At 42.3% G+C, this 20,402-nt stretch overlaps 1 protein-coding gene across 3 annotated transcripts in view; it reads left to right on the top strand.

Annotated features, from left to right (window-relative positions):
• Window positions 1–266: 266 nt before the first annotated feature.
• Window positions 267–20,402, top strand: part of ACSL3 (acyl-CoA synthetase long chain family member 3) — a 66,628-nt gene continuing 46,492 nt past the window's right edge. Inside the window, exons 1-3 of one of the 3 annotated variants that reach the window (XM_072742448.1) lie at window positions 329–403; window positions 1,057–1,111; window positions 19,302–19,360. The gene's annotated coding sequence lies outside the window, so the exon portion shown is untranslated. Of the gene's footprint in view, window positions 404–1,056; window positions 1,112–19,301; window positions 19,361–20,402 lie in introns of all 3 variants that reach the window. The other 2 variants (XM_072742447.1, XM_072742449.1) reach the window with 2 other exon arrangements.

Raw genomic sequence — 20,402 nt, 5'->3', positions numbered from 1 at the left:
GGCGGTCCACACGCCCCGGTCCCGCCCTCCGGGGGGGGCCCGTCGCGGCCGCAGAGCCCCCGCCCCCGCCCGTGGCGGCTGCGTCCAGGCCGCGGCGGCTCCGCGCACGACCCGTAGTAACCCCGCCCCGCCCCCGCCGGCCGCGCTCCGATAGGCCGAGCCCCGCACGCGCCACCGCCCGCGGGCCAATGGGCGGCGGCCTCCCTGCATAGGCAACGAGCGCCGGCCGGGGCAGCGCGTCCCGGGCGGGTCGGCTCAACAGACGCTGGGCGGCCGGCGCCGGGCTCGGCGCTGCGGCTGGGGCGGCGGCTGGGGCGGCGGCGGCGGCGGCGGGGCCCCCCGGGAGGGCGCGGGCGCTCGGGGGCGCGGCCGGGCCTGCGTGGGCCCGACGCCGGAGGACGCGGTGAGTGCGGCGGGGGCGGCGCGGCCTGGGCGCGGGGGCGGCCCGCGGAGGAGGGTGCGCGGCGGCCCCGGGGGCGGGGGCGGGGGCGGGGGATGCCCGGGGCGGGGATGCCCGGGGGCGCCCGCGGGGGCTGTGCGCGGCGGCCTGCGGGGAGGCGGCGGCCCGCGCGCCGGGCGAGCATCCTCGACCCGCGCGTAACTGGCCCATCCACCCGCTGGGAAAATGCGCCCGAGCCGCGCGGTCCACGCGGCCCCGCAGCGTCCCTGGAGCCTGTGTGGACGCCGCCGGAGCAGTGGGCCTTGCGGCAGCGATCACCGCCCCGGACAATGGCAAACGGTCGCCCTGCACCAGGGCTCTGTGGTCCCCCCCGCGCTGCCCGGCGCTGCCCGGCCCGCAGCCCCCCAGGCCGGCGCTCCGGGCGCGCGAACCTGCCCCGGGCCGCAGCCGGCGGGGGAAGCCGGGTCCAGGCCGGCCTGTCTGGGACCCAGACCTCTCCTTGCTGGCGGGCTGGATCGTTGCCGCCGCGAATCGTCGTTTTTTTTCTTTTTTTTATTACCCTTCCCTCGGGTGGGCCGGGAGAGCTGCAGTTTGATGAGCTGCTTTGGTGATGACCTTCTTTGGTGGTTACCCCCACCTTTCTTTTGTTTCCCCAGGTGAGTCCTGGGAGCTGAAGGTTGTGGCAGAGCTGCCCCAGAACTGTGTTGCAAGGTGACGGCGGGGGTCGTTTGCTCAGACTTTAGTCTTTTGTTTTCTGGCATCTTCCTCCGCAGTTCGTACCCTTAGGGATGACTAAGACTCGTGTGGTCGCCGTGGCAGGTTCTTCCCACTTCTCGTGCTCCCATAGGAGAGGGTCAAGGTGACAAGTCACCTGATGTTTTTTGGGTCTCGGATGCTGGATTTGTTCAGACGTTTGGACGGGATTTATTTTATTTTATTTTTTTTAATTTTTATTTATTTATGATAGTCACACACACACACACACAGAGAGAGGCAGAGGGAGAAGCAGGCTCCATGCAGGGAGCCCGATGTGGGATTCGATCCAGGGTCTCCAGGATCGCGCCCTGGGCCAAAGGCAGGCGCCAAACCGCTGCGCCACCCAGGGATCCCCCTTGGATGGGATTTAAAGCTGAAATATTCTTTGAGTCTGAAATGTCCCTTTTTAAAAAAATTTTTATTTATTTATGATAGTCACAGAGAGAGAGAGAGAGAGAGGCAGAGACAGGCAGAGGGAGAAGCAGGCTCCATGCACCGGGAGCCCGATGTGGGATTCGATCCAGGGTCTCCAGGATCGCGCCCTGGGCCAAAGGCAGGCGCCAAACCGCTGCGCCACCCAGGGATCCCCCTTGGATGGGATTTAAAGCTGAAATATTCTTTGAGTCTGAAATGTCCCTTTTTAAAAAAATTTTTATTTATTTATGATAGTCACAGAGAGAGAGAGAGAGAGAGGCAGAGACAGGCAGAGGGAGAAGCAGGCTCCATGCACCGGGAGCCCGATGTGGGATTCGATCCCGGGTCTCCAGGATCGCGCCCCGGGCCGAAGGCAGGCGCCAAACCGCTGCGCCACCCAGGGATCCCTGAAATGTCCTTCTTGAAGGAAAGAAGGAAGGAAAAGGGTTGGAAGAAATGAAGGATGGATGAATTAAGGAGCAAAAATCATGCCGTGTCTGGTTTTTCGGGAAGGGGGGTGGTTCGTGGAGAGTCAGATCTTAAAGCCTCAGGATCTTTCTCATTGCTTATGTGCCTCCCTGCTGTCTGGTTCTGCTTAAATGACTATTTCCATTCCTCATTCAATTAATTGCTCAGCTAGAGCCTTTTAGCTCATGTTGTATTTTAGGTACCATGTAAGGTGCTGGGAGCATAGCGGTGAACGGGATTGGCGTGATCCTTGCCCTCATGGAGGAAGCAGATAGGAAGCAAATCATGATACAGACAAATATATAATTACAAATTATGAGAAATGCAATGAAGGAGAAGTGTATGAGTAAAGATTATAATGAGGGCTGTGGAAAGTAGGGGGTTTTTGAATTGATAATGGTGTGATTTTACAGCCTTGCATTCTGAGTCTGTAATTAAATGTACCTAATGCAAGAGTTTGAGAACTTTTGAGCAGTAACGTTCTGTTCGTTTCATGGTGTCTGCTCCTACCCAGAATATCACTGTAGCTCACATTACGAGATAGAAAAATGAGGTAGAACTTTTGAAGCAGTCATTCCGCCTTACAGCCTAACTGTTCTGTGACACTTAAATTTTCCCTTTGGAACACAAACATTTGGGAACCCAGAATCTTTACGTAAGCTTTGGACTCGGTAGGATTTGGGTGTTTTCGGGAAAGCCAGGCCAAAAAAGGTGATAGGTTTTCCTAACTTAAACAGCATCATAATTATCAAAGGTATCCAGGGTAGTTTACACTTAAAATTCTTGCCTCTTAGGAGACAAAGTGATTATGTGGTTTGGGAAATACAAGCCGTTGAGTATATGAATATTTCAGTTGAACGTGTATTAAGCCAATACAAATAATTCATTGCTGTACTTTCACTGAATGCCATCTGCATGCAAAGCACTGCTAGGTGCACCATGTGGAATAAATAAAAAGGTGAATTTGACAAAGTCCTTGTTTTCAAGGAGATTTAAATGTAATGAGTATTAATATTCAGACTGAAGTCATGCCCCGTCCCCCCTACTTTTTCAGTGTAATACCATGTTAGCCCATTTGATCCTCTTAAGAGCCTTATATCACCAGCAGAAATATTGAGAAGGAAATTTGGAGGTAAAATTGTCAGACATGGTGATGAATGGTTGGGAGAAGACATCCAGTGATTGGAGCCACCAGTATAGAGGTGGTGTAGACCCCTGGGCTTGCTGTGGGATTACCCGGGAATGAGAAGTGGAGGAGGCCTGGAATGGAGCTGGGAAGACGGGGGCTGAGAGGCCTGGGGGAAGTGGGGGCATAGCCCCCTGGGAGCTGTATCCCTGTAGCCAATGAGGAAGCTCCTGTGGGAGGGAAGTTGAGTAACATCCTAAGGATTTAGCTACTCCGGGTCACGGATTCCCTTTCACACCCACATTGCTGGTAGGGATGAGGTGGAGAGCAGAAGCGACTGGAAGGTGAAGGAAATGGAGATGGCAAGATAGGACATTTTCTAAGGGTTTTGATTTTATCATTTAGGTTTAAATGCTGATGGGAATGTGGGTGTTCTTTGAAATGGAGAAGTTGGATACAGATGAGAAAAGTGTTCGCTTATTTGTGCAAAGTTCCTGAAAAGATAGATGGGAGGGGGTGGGATCCCAGTGAGACCTGTGCCTTAGCTGGAAGGTGGGCCCCTCCTCTGTAGTGACCCTAGACAGATCTGTAACTGATCTGATACTAATCAGTACTGTATCCTTGAGCCCTGGCATTTCCAAAAAAATTGCCAAGAAAAACCAAGTCCAGTTTTAGCTCACTGGTACGGTCTTTACAAAACCTCACTATGGAGGCATTGTGTGAAATTGATTTAATATGTGATTTAGTGTTGATTTCATCTACCTTAATAGGGTATGTACTTTCATCTGTCTTGTGATTATTGTTTCTCTCCTGAAAAAGGAGACATTATAAACATTAAATCTTGTGATTTCTTCTACATGCTATTTTTAGTTTCATAAGAAAGTTTTTAGACTACTTCTGTTTCCCTGACATTTTAAATGACTTAGTTCTTTTCATTTGAAAGTTTAGCTTCTGTTTTTACTGGAATATGTTTACTTCTACTAAGGTTTCCCACTCTGAGGGATAAAGAATTGGTGGATGATTCAGTGGGTTCAACTGATCTGCTAATTCTTTTTTATTTATTTTTTATTTTTTTTAAAAGATTTTATTTATTTATTCATGAGACACACACACACACACACAGAGGCAGAGACACAGGCAGAGGGAGAAGCAGGCCCCGTGCAGGGAGCCCGACCTGGGATTCGATCCCCCGTCTTCAGGATCACACCCTGGGCTGAAGGCGGTGCTAAACCGCTGAGCCACCTGGGCTGCCCATGATCTGCTAATTCTTAAATAGCACTGAAGATAACCTGAATAACCTTTTGGATAAACCACCTCCAATTACAGGTTTCCACTTGTTTGTGAAGGTATTTGTTATAAGATATACAGGGACACTGCTTTATTCGTTCATATATTTATTTAGTGCCTATCTTGCAAAACACTGGGAATTTGAAAATGATTGGTAGTCTGTTCTCAGGCTTCCTCATGGTTCATGGAAGGAAAAGTGTACGGACGTTATACGGTGTAGGCAGAGAAGGTCTGAGAGCAGGTGTATTGCAGCGTGGAGTAATCAGTACAGACAGAGCAGAGGAGGGAAAAACGGAGACCCAGTGGCGGGGATAGCCCGGTTTCCCAGGATGCGTTGGGCTGACAGCAACAAGGGAGCCAAGGAATAGAGTGTTTGACTTTGAATTTGGTCTGGGTGTGTATGTCTACAAATATGTACACATTGGTGATGTTATAATAATATCAAAGAATATTAGAAAAATTAAAAACGCTTCTCTTGCTATCCTAATGTTGTTCAAGAGGGGAAAAGCTGTTCATTTTCCTGTCCCCTACGTAGGAAGAAATCACAATTACACTCTTCTGGTATAAAGCCTAGTTTTTCTTCTTCTAATGGTCTTTGGAATAAGGCTGATAGCCAACACCTTTACAGTACTTCCTCTGGTCAGGTGCTGCTGCAATTTTCTTCTCACTTTTAATATATATATATATATGTATTTTTTTCCCAGCCATTCTTATTTCACAGATGAGAAATTGAGGCACGGGAGATCTAAAGCGACTTGCCTAAGCGTGTGCTGGATCTCAGCCCAGGCAGTTTGGTTCCAGAGTCCATGTCCTTAGCGCAGGCCGTGCACCTCCTGTCTGGGGCGACAGTTTGGCTTGAGATCTTACTGAGCGCCGAAGACAGGATTATACCAGGAAAGGAGCAGGGACAACGTTTATCTCTTTTAATTACACGTAGTTTACTGCCCCCCAAAGCCCTCCTTTACAGGAGGACATATAGAGTAACAACCTAAATGGAGGGAGTTTAAACTAGAGTTTTCTTCTTGTACTTGAATGTGAATACTTAAGGTCACATCCTCCTTTAACATTCCTTCAGGGCTCAGTATCATTGCCGTGTTAGAATTTTTTGCATCGGGGATATAAAGCAATTTGGGATGCTATAATCTACTAATATCATTTTCTTCATTTTCTTTCTGTTAAAATAATAGATAGGCTTTCTGTATGTCTTTATGAAAAATATTTTATAATATTTAATCCAGTTAAACCCACTCCCTACCCCCAAATCCTCCAGTTAACGACTACTGTGAATTCGTTGATCTGAATTTTATTTTGTAGGCATTTCTCTACAGTTTTACTGTCCGCAGTTTTACCGTTCACTTTATGTGATTTTAAACTTGCGGATAGATAGTATTGTAGGATTGTGCAACATACAGTTTTTCACTCCTTATCACTTAATCATTGTGGTTTCCTCAATGAGTTTCATCAAAGTGGTTATGTACATGTCTGTTTAGCTCATTTTTTTTCACTGTGACAGGGTATTGCATTTTAGGACTAGACCACATTTTATTTGCCCTTTGCTCTGGTGGTAGGCCTTTAGGCTGTTTACTCTTGTTGTTGGCATTATGAATATTAGCATAAGTGTTCCTGAACACCATTCTTTGTCTAATTCCATTTTTTTTTTTTAAAGATTTTATTTATCTATTCATGAAAGACTGAGAGAGAAGCAGAGACACGGGCAGAGGGAGAAGCAGGCTCCCTGCCAGGGAGCTTGATGCAGGCAGGACTCGATTCCAGGACCCCGGGATCACTCCCTGAGCCCAAGGCAGATGCTCAACCACGGAGCCAGCCCCCCCCCCCCCCCCCCCACGTCCCTCTAATCCCATTTTTTACCCGGGAGTCCTCCCTGTGCTCCTTTTTCTTTGTACATTCCTAGCTCAGGTGTCCTCTAATCTTGTCTTTATTTGACTTAAGGTACTTCTCTGTCCGTCTTAGTTGTACAAACCACAGTGGGTGCTTTTCCTCTAAAGTTCTTTTTAGTAACTTTTAATTAATCTTGTTCGACTTTCTTCATTTTTATTTCTGTTTTTGTTCTCAGGCAATTCTGCAGATATATACCTAATATTATTTCATTTTAAATTCCAATAATGACTGTAGGGATAATTCACACGTGCCCTTCCTCTTGAGAGATTTTTTATCAGTTCTACTTTTGATTTAGCCAGTTCTGTATTTTAGTACTTGTTTCATAATTTTTCTCTAAAATGTACCTGTTGCCACTGTAATTTGGTGACTAGGAAATATGGACTTGGAGTGAAGATGGCTTGAATTTGAGTTCTGGGTTTACTTTTTTTAAATTTTTAAAATTTTTTTTTAAAGATCTTATTTATTCATGAGAGAGAGAGAGAGAGAGAAAGAAAGAAAAGCAGGCCCCGTACAGGGAGCCCGACATAGGACCCGACATGGGACCCGATCCCGGGTCTCCAGGATAAGGCCCTGGACCGAAGGTGGCGCTAAACCGCTGTTCTGGGTTTACTTCTTAATCGCTATTGGCCTTGGCCTGTTCAGCACCTCTGTGATTAAGTCTCTTTTATAAAATAGAAATCGTAATGGAGTATACCTGTAGATCGTTATAAGGGTTTATGTGAGGTAAGTGTCTGCATGTAGTCAATAATCAATAAATATTAACTATTTTATTTATTTCAGAGTATGGGATGTATTCTAAGTCTAGTTTTCTTGTTGCCTTCTGAAGCACCATTACTGTCTTTACAAATACACTTCAAAGAAATGTCTGATGTGTTGTATTGGCTTATTAGGAGATGGGGAAGGGATAGTGTGAATTGTGGAAAATGGAGAGACATTTGCCAGTTTGTTATATTTTAACATCAGTAATTTAGGATTTATCTTGTGCTTTAATTAGCTGGAAATGTATATAAAAGACATTGAAAGTAGTTTGACATGGTATACTTCTCATTCAAGTAACTTCCTCTCATTCAAGAGTTTCCTCTTGTCTTACATACCTTTTGTAATAAGACGTTGATGATGATCCGGGTAGCATTCCTGCACACACTAATTACCCTGTATCATCAGCTCTCTGCTGTTGAGTGGAGAAGGAATCATTGCCAACCATGTGTATAAAGCTTGCTGTGTAAATTTGAGCTGGTTCTTTAACTTCTCTAAGCCTTTCATTTCAGTTTCTTAAACATAAATATTTTAATTCTCTCCTCACGAAGTTATCATGAGCGTTGAGGGAGACAGCAGATGGTAGTTTAGGGTACCCAGGTGACCTTCTGTGTTGGTTGCTTGCCTCATTTCTCTGCCTCCTCTGCCCCTCCCCCATTTTCTTCTTTGTTCTACCTTTCTTCCTCCTTCCTTTCTCTGCTCTTTAATGAAAGAATCTGCACATATTTAATGTAGACAATTGAGTTCGTTCCTGCATACACCTGTGCAGCGTCATCACAACCAAGGTAATTGACATGTTTGTCACTCCCACGGGCTTCCTTGTGTCTCTTTGTGTTTTGTTTTGTTTTTCTCCGTCCTCCAGAAGCCGTTTTTTGCTGAGCAGTAACGAGGTATTCTGAATCTGATGTGTGAGGGAACTCATCCTATAATAAAAGTGTACATTATTTAAGGGGGAGTAGGAAGTCTTACTTTCTTAAGGACAAGAATGCTCAATCTATGGGAAGATACTTAAAAGATGTGGTTAATGTTGAGTGAGCAATACAGAGGACAGAATGGTCATGTTTGGCCCGGGTGACCAGGAGCAAAAGGAGACAGGAGTTGGATTTGAAGACGGAGTTGTGTTTGAGAAATGTACTCAAATGGGATGTCCAGGGCAGTTGCCAAGAGCAGGCCCGACAGATAAAATTGAGGCATTCCCCACAGGAGTTAGGGGGTCTAGGGAAGCAGGGAGGATAAATCACCTCCCAGAGGGCAAGCAAATAACACAGGCCTGGAGAACAGAGACCCTTAAGGACTTGTATAAACTCATTTATTTGATTCCTTCAATTCAGAAGGTAATTTTTGAATGAATGGAAGTTTCTAGGAGTAGAAAGGGACTGAGCAGCCAGCAAGTGGAGAGAACCGTGTGAGTTCTGAGTTGTTAGAGGACGAGTATTTGGGATCCAGCCCAAGTTGTTTCCAGCCTGCCTTGGTGACTTGGGGTGGCCCTGCCCCTGCCGAGCCTGGCGCTGGGGCAGTCTCCACACCATCTAGCCTTTCTGGAGTTGTTTCCTTGTCTAGAATCCTTTCTTGCTCAGTAGTGTTACCATCTGCTGCTCCACCAGTGTTTTTTCTTTTACCTTCCTTTCTGCTTCCTTTTACTTGCCTCAGGATTTTTGCTATCTATGCTATATTTCTTCGGTTCCTTTGAAACTTTATTAGCTTTGTGCATTTCCTTCTGTGTTCATTTTATGTGTTTACTACTTGGAATTCACAATTGGGGTGTTTGCATGAGTTTTATTAGATACTAACTACACTGCTGAAATAGTTCTTAACTTTTTGAATATTATTTTAGTTCTAAATTGATTTTGTAGGTATGTTATAGGTCGCTTTTCTGCATTGATGTTTCTGGGTTGTAAAATTTCAATAACACCCTGGCCAACATTATTAAAAAGTTCTCCTTCAACCACAGAAGTTTCTTCTTTCTTTTTTTTTTTTTTTTTTTTTTTTTTTACTTTTATCAGGATTTGCAGTATTCCTCATTCTGATTCTTGACTTTAGGTTATTTTACTGTAACACCAAAATAACCAGAAATTCCTCTCTTCCCATTTGAGACTGATTTGATCTCTGGGCTTGATACCTCAGTTGACTTCTAAGATGAAATATGGAGTTTTAGTTCCACAGAAGACTAGAATGAACTACAATTAATTAATATTAGAACTGTATATGATATAATTTTAACATAAATAGAATTCACATTAATTGAAATTATACCACATGGACCACATTGGTCATTATTATTATTTTTATATATCTACATATTTTACATACTATTTTTACATATCCTGAGTCATTTTTCTTTTGTATTATAATTTTCCATATTGCTAGTGTGCTAGAGTCTGAGAATTTGTATTCATCGTTTACCTTGAAATAGGCCAGTCTTTGTAGACTGATGCTTATTTTGACAGAACAGCACTCTTCTTAGAAATTCAAAGTGTTTAGTTTGTATATCACTTTTCTAAGGCATAAAAGGCATACCTGTTCTATCCAGTAGCATCTTGAGGTGGGAAGGTGGTGGGAGGTCATAGTTGGGTGGGACTGGGGTGATGTCAAGGAGGGAGCTCATGGGACCCCACGTGTGAGGAAGGAGTAGAGAGGAGCGAGCGATGAAGGACTTGGGCTTTGTGACCACTCTGTTACTCGAATCCCCAAATCTAGTTCCACTGTTTAGTTTTGTGACCAGAGCGAATTCCTTAACCTCTGAGCTTTGGTTTCTTTAGGATAAGGGTGAGGTTGGCCTCGTAGGGTACTTATACTCCCAAGTGTGTATGCAGCCCATCTCTAGGGTACAGGAAGGAATGTTAGAAACTTTATTTCTTTCTAAAATTGCCATATTTTCTGCATGATTCGTAGTGTTTGCAGTGTGCTAGGATCACAGTACATATAGACAATATTAAGGGTAGACATGTTTGGAATACCAGTAGTTTTTACCACAAGGGGCTTGTTATAATTCTTAAAGTTTAGAGACTGGGCTCCTAGATAAAAAGCTAGGCCCTCCTTGGAGGCTTATTAGTTTGGGGGAAACTTTAGAGATGAGTGGAGTATGGAATGAGTTTGAAGAGCTTGGGTTAGTTGGTTCTGGGAAATGGATTCAGGGGTGTTAGATGTAGGGAGCATGTCTACAAGTTCATTTGAAAAATGGGGGACATAGTGAAACTGGCATGTGTGATGACTTGGGTTAGTTTGTAAAAGTCTTAAACCGTGTATTTTTACACTATATCATGTATTAGAAGATTACTGTTAGAAATTTGGTTGATATATAACCCAGAAACCTGAGTCAGTATTAGAGAATTGCTCTTGATGCATGGATAGTTAGCCTCCAGATAACTGAGAGCTGACTGTACGTATGTTTAAGTTACTATTGTTTATTTATATTGTGTGATGCCAGCAGACAGACATGTTAACTATAGGTGATTAATTATAGCTTTGTGTTTCTTACTATTAATTTTAAATTGGCTTTATGAGATAATGTGTTACCTTGTTAGATGTGTTTCTTTTGGGCTCCTCAAGGGGTATGTTTAATGTATTCCTCCCCTGGAAAAGAGCTCTGTGAGGACAAGTATATTTGTATTTTATTTATACCCAGTATATAGAAGATAACTCCTATTTTGTTGAATGAATCGGTCCTTGCATCCCTGCACAGTAAAGGACATGAGATAGTGTTCATTAAATCAAGGGGAAAGATTTGAACATAACACTGAAAAAATTTTGGAAGGCCAACCACCTGACACAAAATGACCAGTGTGTGCTTATTAGTGTGAGCTCAGGAATCCTGAAAGCGTAGACTTCCTGTTGGTAAAATATGCATTTGAATAGCCAGCTGGCTGAGTGATGTATACAGATATAATTTAGAAATTTCCTGATAAAGAAGATAGGAAGGTGTGATAGGTTGTCTCAGGCCAGGCCAGGCTCTTGAACTTTAATATCATAACTACTTGTTGCCTTTTTAAAGCCTTTAACACTCCTGACAGTGTCCTCATCGACCTTCATTATCTGTTGGTTTCTAGGGCACAGTTCTTGGTTTCCTTACCTTTCTAACTGGCTTTTGTAGTGTCTGTCCTTAATCTTTTTTAAGTGAATATACTATTTTTGAAGGATTCCATGGTTTTGACTCTAATAGGAATAGGGTCAGTGATGGTTCTAAAATCTGCATCCACAGCTCTGTTGGGAGGCCCAGTGCTGTATTTCTGACAATATCTTGAGTATCTCTTCTGGTTATTCCCACAAACTTAGTATCCATCCCTATCCGTATACACCCCCCCTCCCCATGTTTCTATTCTTCCTCTTACATTCTTCATATCTATAACAAGACACCCAACTTTCTAGAAATGTTGATACTAATTTTCATAGATTAGTCTTAACATTTGCCTGTGTCCTATTGGTTTTACCTTGAAGTCTCTACAGTTGGTCCTGCTTCTTCTGTAAGTAGTGCCCTAACCTCTGGATCTCTTCATCGTTCATTTGAGTTATTTTAATAACTACATGCCTGGAATCCTTTCTGGTTTCTTTTCTGGGATAACCCAAGTAAACGTTATGAAAAAACAAATTTGGTCAACTGCTTTGCTTAAAAAGCAATCTCATTCTGTCTGCTACATGTTTCTGTTTTTCATATTCACTTCTAACTTCCCTCCTATTTTCCTGTGCTGTATCTGTCAGGCTCCTTGAGATTCCTCATTCTTGGCTTGTTCTTGCCTCTGCCTTAGATGGGAGTGGAAGGAGGAGTCAGCACTGAGGGGTTGATTCAGCTCTGTGACACCAGGCAGGACCTTCCCATAGAGGCTTCAACTGAATCTCCAAGGACCAGTTTGCGTTGGTAGTCTTTGTAGCTTCTTTTAATTCTCCCAGATTCTTCTAATTCAAGCCCAGGTCTAAGTTCGGGAGAGGATATTATTGGATCATCATGTCCATATTTTTGGTACAGGCCTCCTACGTCATAGGCTGCTGGATCCCTGTGGGTGTCGCGTTTGCCTAGTCTCTGGGGGTAGAGGTGGGAGGGAAGCGGCATCACATAGACAGGAGCAGTGCTTCTCTCCCCAGATGTTGCAGGCCGGGCGATGTGGGCTGTGCATGTACCATGATCGTGCTGGAGGTTGTTTTATAACCAGAAAAAGACTTAGGAACAAATCCTCTTTGGGACATGGGAGCTGTGGAAGAGAAGTTATTACCACGCTGATTGTTGGCTTCACTGATGTGCTCCTCGTCCTTCTTGGACTTCAGTCCGGCCTTTGGCTTAGTTCTGAGTTTTCTTTAATGCTGCTTAATGTATTGAATAATCTTTTGACCACTGATCTGAAGTGCTCCTGTTGTCAAATATAAAAATCTCGTGACTATTTTCTGATTTTAAAATTCTGTACCACAACAGTTAGAGATCAGTTAGAGATCAAAAACAGTGTTAGTTTTGATCTCTAATAGGGCAAGTATGTACTAAGTATTCTTGTTCTCAGGTTTCATTAGCAAATCTTAAAAAATATTTTCCTCTAGATAAACTTGGGAATTAGTATCAAGTAATCACAAGAAGGGTGAGTATAGTACAGTGAAATGTTTTGAGAGACTACATTCACGTTTCTAAATCAAGTTTTTAATTTTAGTTCTAGTATAGTTAACATAGGTTTTATTATAGTATATTGTTATAATTGTTCTATTTTATTAGTTATTGCAGTTAAAAAACAAGATTTTACCAGTAAATTTGAAGACCTAATCGGTTTTATTAAACTATTCATGACTCAGGTAGCATCCCATTTAGAAGCAGGGGGAGCGGGGATGGGGGGGTGTAGAAAATGGAAGAGGGTGGGTGAGAAAGTTCTTAACAAAATAAAAGGATTGTTTCAAGATCGTGGGGTGGGAACGGCAGGGGTTCTTAATATGGAAATTAACTCATCTTCTTTTGGGGCTGTGTGGACAAAGCCCATGTGACCTGTTACCTCATTGATGCTGATCAGAAAATTCCTGACTGATCCATTGAGGCTACATTTCTTGGAGAGGTAGAAACTGTAAGATTACGTATTAAGTCCTTAAATGGTGGTTTGGCTTCAGTGATGCTGTTTGGGCCTGTGTTTTTCTTTTTAACCTTGTGACATTTTTAATATCTTACTGTGCCTAGTTTATAAACAAAGCTTTGTCATAGATATGCATGAAGAGGAGAAAACAGTGTGGACGGGGATCAGTACTATCTATGGTATTAGGCCCACTGGGGATAAGGGTGGGGGGACTGCTTGTATCTAAGATATTATTATTTCAACATAAAATCAATATAAAAATTTTTGATTATATGTTTTATACTTTTTTCCATACTAAGTCTTTGTAATTCTATGTATATTTTACATTAGAGCACAATTTGGACAAGCCATACTTAACTACATGTGGCTAGAGCCTTCTCAACAATGTACAGTGATGGTGGTTACAACTGGCCTCCTTGCCTTTAATACTGAAAGTACCTTTTAAAGAAGTTTTCTTTTGTTTCTGAGTAAGGCGTTCCTTTTAAAGTTAATAATTGACATTTATTTTCCTTAAATACTTCTTTTTAAACATATACTGACATGATCACACCTTTCCCTCCCACTTAAACTGCCAATATAGAGAATGGCAATAGGATCCTGTGGTATAATAGTATAATACAAAAATACGTTTGGTCTTGGTCCCCACTACAGACATAGAGCTCCTGAGACCCTTGGAAGTTCCTGAACCATGAGTCTTCTGTTATTTGTAAACGCTTCCGCCTGAGTTGATGCTGATGAAGCAGTTTAGGGTGGGGGTCTCAAGATAGCTTCAGGATGGGACTTGTCACTAGAAAGACCCAGCGATTAGACAGATTAGAGTGGATTAGAGTCTGTAGCCTCACCCCTCAACCTCCTATGTGGAGTGCAGGGGGCCAAGAGTTAGAAACTCCTGGACAGTGTGAAGCTTCCACAATGGTGAACTTTGCAGGTGCTGGGAAGGTGGAGCCCTGGGAGAGGATTTGGAAGTTCTGTTGTCCTTCATCACTTGCCCTGTGTGTCTCTTCCATCCAGCTATTCCTGAGCTGCCCTGTTTATAATAAACCACTAGACAGCAGTAATGTGTGTTCCTGACTCTGTGAGCCATTCTAGCAAATTATCGAACCTGAGGAGGGGATTCTAGGAATCCTTGATTTGTACCCGACTGGTGACTCGAGACTAGCAAGTGAGTGATAGTCTAAGCCCTTAACCTGTGGACTTGTAAAATCTTGTAAAATAGTACAAAACTGTAGGTCAGTTCTAGTTTTAATAAAATTGCCTTTAAAATTACTATCAAAGGAATATGTGCACCTCGTGAAGGATTTTTTATTTTATTTTATTTTTTAAAGATTTTATTTATTCATGAGAGACACAGGCAGAGGGAGAAGCAGGCTCCATGCAGGGAGCCTGATGCGGGACCCCAGGATCACGCCCTGGGCCGAAGATGGCACTAAACCCCTGAGCCACCCCGGCTGCCCGATGGAGGACTTTTTTTTTTTTTTTTTCGATGGAGGACTTTTTAAAGTGATTTCTTAGCAGAGTATGTTTGCAGAATATAAATTCCTGAATCCTTACATCTCTGAAAATTTCTATATTCTACTTGCAGTTGATCAGGAATTTGGCTAGCAGTAGAATTCTAGTTTAAAATTCATTTCCCTCAAAACTTTGAAGGCATTGTTGATGGCCTTCTAGGGTTACAAAGACATCTGAGGCCAGTGTGATTTCTTACTCCTTTATAGGAAGGGCGACTATACGTCCTGGTTTGTCTGGAACACTTTCAAATTATATCTTCTAGCACATGCGTTTACTCTGTAAAGTATCCTTATTTATTGGTCAATTATACAGTTATTTGTAGGTGACCTGGTTTTTGTTTTTTGGAAGCTTTTGGGATATTCTTAAACCTAGTGCTCTGCGAATTCACAAGGCTGTGTGTCTAGAAGCCAGTTATTCTCCGCCCCGCCTTCACCTGTGCCGTGCTCCGTGGGCCCTTGCCCTCTGAAGACTAGCATCCATCAGCTCAAGGATGTTTTATCGTTGGGTTCTTCAATATTTTCCGCCTCTTCATTTTCTTTGTTCTTTCTAGAGCCCCTTTTAGTGGAACTTGGTCTTTGGGTTAATTTGATACCTTGCAAAAGGACCTCGACTACCTCAGTCTTGACCTCAAACTTCCTTATTTTTTTTTCCAGCTCATCTCTTTAACTCAGGCCTAAGACCTTGCACAAAACATCTTGTGATGGGAACCAAAACTTCCCCTTCAAGCAGTACCCTGAGCCAGCAAGGCCCTGCCTGGTTGATCCCAAGGCAGTGACCCAGCGACCTTTACTGCCCACCTGCATGTACCCACCCACCTTTGTCCCACATTTTCCTTGCATAAACCTTCAAGTATTTTCAGCACTTTGGAGGCATGAGTCCGCTGTGTTCCTGGTGTGGGCTTCTCTGAAATACGTTTCCTTTCTTGTTTCCCCACCGCTTCTCTCTGTCTGGTGAGTGGCTGAACCTGGACTGTTGGAACCTTGAGTCCCTTTGCCCCAGTATTCCTATGCCCTGGCTACAACCTTACTTTTAAAAAATCTTTTTGACTTCAGTTTTCTATTTCTTTGATTTTGCTTTCCTTTCTGGGAAAATATTCTCAACTTTTTTTTCCTACTGTATCTGTTTTTTTTGTTTTTTTTTTTTTAAAGATTTTATTTATTTGAGGTGAGGGAAGAGGGAGCATGAGCAGGGGGAGGGGCACAGGGAGAAGCAGACCCCCCCCTCCCCCAGGCAGGGAACCCGATGATGAGATGATGGGAGATGATGGGAGATGATGAGAGATGATGAGAGATGATGAGATCCTGGGACCCTGAGATCATGATGTGAGCCCAAGGCAGACAACTGAGCACCCAGGCGCCCCTATCTGTGACTTAAATTTAATTTCAGGTGCTATTCTTATTTAACAAGAGCTTTTTATTATTATCAGTCCTGTATGGTGCCCTTTTCTTGTTTCATCAATATAATAGCCTCTCAAATCTTTTTGAAAGATTAGTCGCATATATTTAAAGTATTCCCTCTGTTTCCTACATCGTCTGTTCCATTGAGTCATTTTCCCTGCTGCTTCAGTTTTCATCTGTGACTTTCATTGTGAGTTCTTATCAGATATCTGGTGATCTGCAACTTCATATTTATTCTGGATTTTTTATTTTGGTTTTTCTGTTTCTAGTCCTCCCCCCTCCCCCCATACCAATAAATCCCCCACATTGGCACGAGATTTGGCAGTATGAGAGAGCTGATAGACTATTCTCCTGCATACAAATCTGGATGGCTCTTCAGAGATTTGGGTAATAGCTAAGCCATTTGCACTTAGCATGGCATACAGGGCAGTGCCAGGAAGATCCTGCCTGTGTTTCTTAGAGCTGCTGTAACACCTCACATTTGGTGGCTGAGCACAACAAATTTATTATCCGACAGTTCAAAGAGGCCAGAAGTTTACTGAGCTGAAATAAGGGGTTGGCAGAGCGGTGCCTCCCCCCCACCCCGGGAAGAATCTGTTCTTGCCTCTTCAGTTTCTGTGCCTGCTACATTTGGTGGCCTTGCTCCAGCCTTCCAAGGCCAGCGCTTTACATCTCGTCTCAGTCCTCACATTGCCATCTCTGAGTGTCAGATCTCCTTTCTCCTAAGGACGCTTGTGATGGCATTTAGGGCCCAGCTGATCACCCCAGACTGCTCCCTCATTCCCAGATCCTGCAAAGACCCTTTTCCCAAGTAAGGTAACATTTACAGGTTCCAGGGATTAGGGCCCAATACCTCTGGGGTCATCAGTCAGCCTGCTTACAGGTACTTCAGAGTTCTCAAATGCTTCTGTGCTTTTGCAGATGCTATTATTACTGCCTGTGGTTTCCTCTCTTATGTCCTTTGCCAAAAATCTGTGGATCCACTCAGTTCTTAGCCTTCCTTGACCTTCTTTACCCCTCCTAGACAGAAGACTGCGTTTTCTGTCTGTTTTCTAAATACAGCCTGTCTCCTTATGCAGTAGTTTTTGTCATGTCAGGACTATTTGCCTTGTCTCTGCCACTGGAGTGGAGCTTTTTGAGTATCATGGGCCCATTTCCAGAATAGGAAGCATTGGGTATGGAGCCGAGTAGGCATTCACTAACTAGTTGTTGAGGAGATTCAACATTTATTAAGGGCCAATTAAATACTGGGACCTGTCATCATGTTGGACCATTTAATTAACAAAACAAAATACGGTAAAGTAAGTATGCACATGTGCCAAAATTTCTCCAGGGCAAATTTTTTTTAGGAGGCATTTGCTAGGTCATAGGAATTTACATTTTCAGCTTCTGCTAGATGGCTGCCAAATTATTCTCCAAAGTGGCTGCACTTCCCCTAACAAAGCCAAGAGCACTCTTGTTTCCTATATCCTTGCCAATGTTTGATTTTTTTTTAATTAAAAAAATTCGATAGGGGGAAATGATGTTTTTATTTGTGTTCTTTGATAGTGAGGCTGTTTCAGTTAATGGGTATTTAGATTTTTTCCCGTGGACATAATGTAGGCTATTTTTTCTACTGAGTTTTCTTTATAGAAATTGAACAAATATTCTGGATATGAATTGTTTATATATGTTGTTGTCACTATTTATGTATGAGGAAACTAGCATCAGAAATAGGTACATTTATGAGTCCCCCCTCCCGGATGGATGGATGAATAAGTGAATGAATCTGTTTGGAGTAATAGCTCCTGAGAAACACTGTGGGTTTGGGGTCCAGGAATATCTCTGGCTTTAAGGCCTGTTTTTTTTTTTTTTTTTTTTTTTAGTGAATCTGGCTGCTTTACAGGGAATAAGGAACTTAATAATGTGTAGTGATATGCTAGATTTTGTCAAAGTACTTAACTTTTCCACTCATAGGCTCTGTGAGTTTGGGATGATGTTAAATTATTTTTTTTAATGACTATAATGACCGCAAACCTGTCTGCTTCATAAGCGATTGAGAAAATCATTGAGACAATGGATGAAAGTGTTGTATGCACAGTGAAATACTGTTTATAAATCTTATTAATTATTCTTGACCATTACCGTCATGAGAGGATAAACTCAAGCATATGCTTTAACAGTTTGGATGGACCTTTTTTTAAAAATAAACTTTATTATTTAGTGAGTTTCAGGTTGAAAGCAAAATTGAGCGGAAGGTACAGAGTTTTCCCATATACCCTCGACCTCATACATGTCAGCTTCCCCCATTATCAATAATTTCACACCAGAATGGTACATTCATTACAGTCAGTGAACCTACGCTGACATGTCATCATTTAAAGTCCTTATTTTACATTAGGACTCACTCTTGGTGTTGTATGTTCTGTGGGTTTTGAGAAATATGCAGTGATGTCTGTCTACCATTAATAGTATCCGGAGTGGTCTTACCTTCCAGAAAACCCTCTGTGCTTTACCTGTTTATCCCACCTTCCTCCTTAACCCTTGGCAACCTTTTACTGTCTCAGTAGCTTTTCCTTTCCCGGGGTGTCGTAGAGTCAGAATCGTACAGTCTATGTTGGCCTTTTCAGGTTGACTTCATTCCCTTAGTGATGTGCATTTGAGTTTCTTCCTTGTCTTTTCGAGGCGTGATAGCTTGTTTCTTTTTAGTGCTGAATAATATTCCCTTGTCTGGATGCACCACAGTTTATCCTTTCACCTACTGAAGGACAGCTTGGTTCCTTCCAAGTTTTGGCGGTTAAGAATAAAGCTGTTGTAAATATTTGTATGTAGGTTTTTTTTTTTTTTTCCCATTAGTTGTAAGCTTTCTACTCATTTGAGTAAATACCAAGGAGGCTCATTTGCTGAATCATCTTGTAAAGAATATGTTTAGTTTTCTAAGAAACTGCCAAACTTCCAAAGTGGCCATGCATTTTGCATTCCCACCAGCAATGAATAGTTCCTCTTGCGCTGTATTCTTGCTAGCATTTGGTGATGTGGTATTTTGGATTTTGGGCATTCTAATAGGTGTGTAGTGATATGTAATACACTTTTTTGGTGAAATATTACATGATAAAATGTCACTTGTTAGTGTGATAGATGGTGTTTTCAGCAAAAGCAGGTATTTTCCTAAGAGTTTTTGGAAGTAAAAGTGTTTCCAGAAAAAGGCTGATATTTGGTTCTGACTAACTAGACTACAGGTAGTAATATTTGTCTTTTTATGATTGCTTTGACAGGTATTGAAACAAAAGGAGCATATCTTGAAGGCACTAGCACCTCCTCCCATTGTCAACTGGTAAAATGTTTATTTTTTAACAACAAAAGACTTCTGTTAAGCATAAAATGTATTAAGTTAAAATTAAGTGTGTCTAAATTGTCAAGAGATTTTTAAAAATTCTTTCCATTTTGTGATTGTAGAATTATGAAAGTTAGGAGAAGATAGCTTTCCTAGTAATTTTAATTTAGTACAAACCCATTGGAACAGTATCACTGATCTTCCTTTTCTTGAATTGAATTTCATATCTATGTGAGAGTTTGAACTCAGTAACATCTCTATTTTACGGAATTTAGCGCTAATACTACTACCATTTCATTATGTGCTGGTCATTTTAAATTTGTGTTAGTGTTATTTTAAATTCCTAACTGGACATTTTAACAGAAGTCGTAGGTTCTAGGCCAGGAAAACAGCAGTGGGCTTTTTTGGTAACTTGCAGCAAGTTCTGCATGTTACTCATAGTTGTTGTGGGGTGGAGTGTGGTAAGATTTATTCTTCCCTTACTGTGGCTCCTGGGGTGAATTAGTTTCTTGAAATTTTGGGGCAAGAACTTGAGGATCAAGTGAATTGAAACTTTGTAGCATCTGAGAAGTATAAGTAAAATTGGATAGAACTGTTATAAGGAATAGTCCATGTTGGTAAAATGCTTTGGGAATATAAAAGCAGTAAACATTTTTGTCAGAATCATGAATGTTGACATTTATGTTCTGTTTTAGAAGATGATATTTCAAAATCTTTGCACCCCCCCAACAAAAGTCTTTGCCTACATCAAATTTATTATTCTTTGTTTTCTGTGGATTTTAAAAAGAATGCAAATACATATTATATTTATTGTTAAAAACTAAAAAGTATAGAATTCATAAGTAAAAGGGTAACTTCATTGTTTCCATGATTCTACCGGGAGGGAACTATACCTTACCAGTTTGGAATGTGTCCTTTTGACCTTTTTTTTTAATGTGCATTTCCAAGATGACCATCTTGTAATGAAGCAGGTGTGATGGGAAGAGGAATATTCTTTGCCCCTTGATGTGCTTTCACTTTGTTTTAGATATTTCTTTGCCTA

Source organism: Vulpes vulpes, chromosome 16, assembly GCF_048418805.1.
Source record: "Vulpes vulpes isolate BD-2025 chromosome 16, VulVul3, whole genome shotgun sequence".
In the NCBI taxonomy this organism is placed as follows: domain Eukaryota; kingdom Metazoa; phylum Chordata; class Mammalia; order Carnivora; family Canidae; genus Vulpes; species Vulpes vulpes.
The sequence above is the reverse complement of the archived record's forward strand: the minus strand, read 5'-3'. Positions and strand labels throughout refer to the sequence as shown.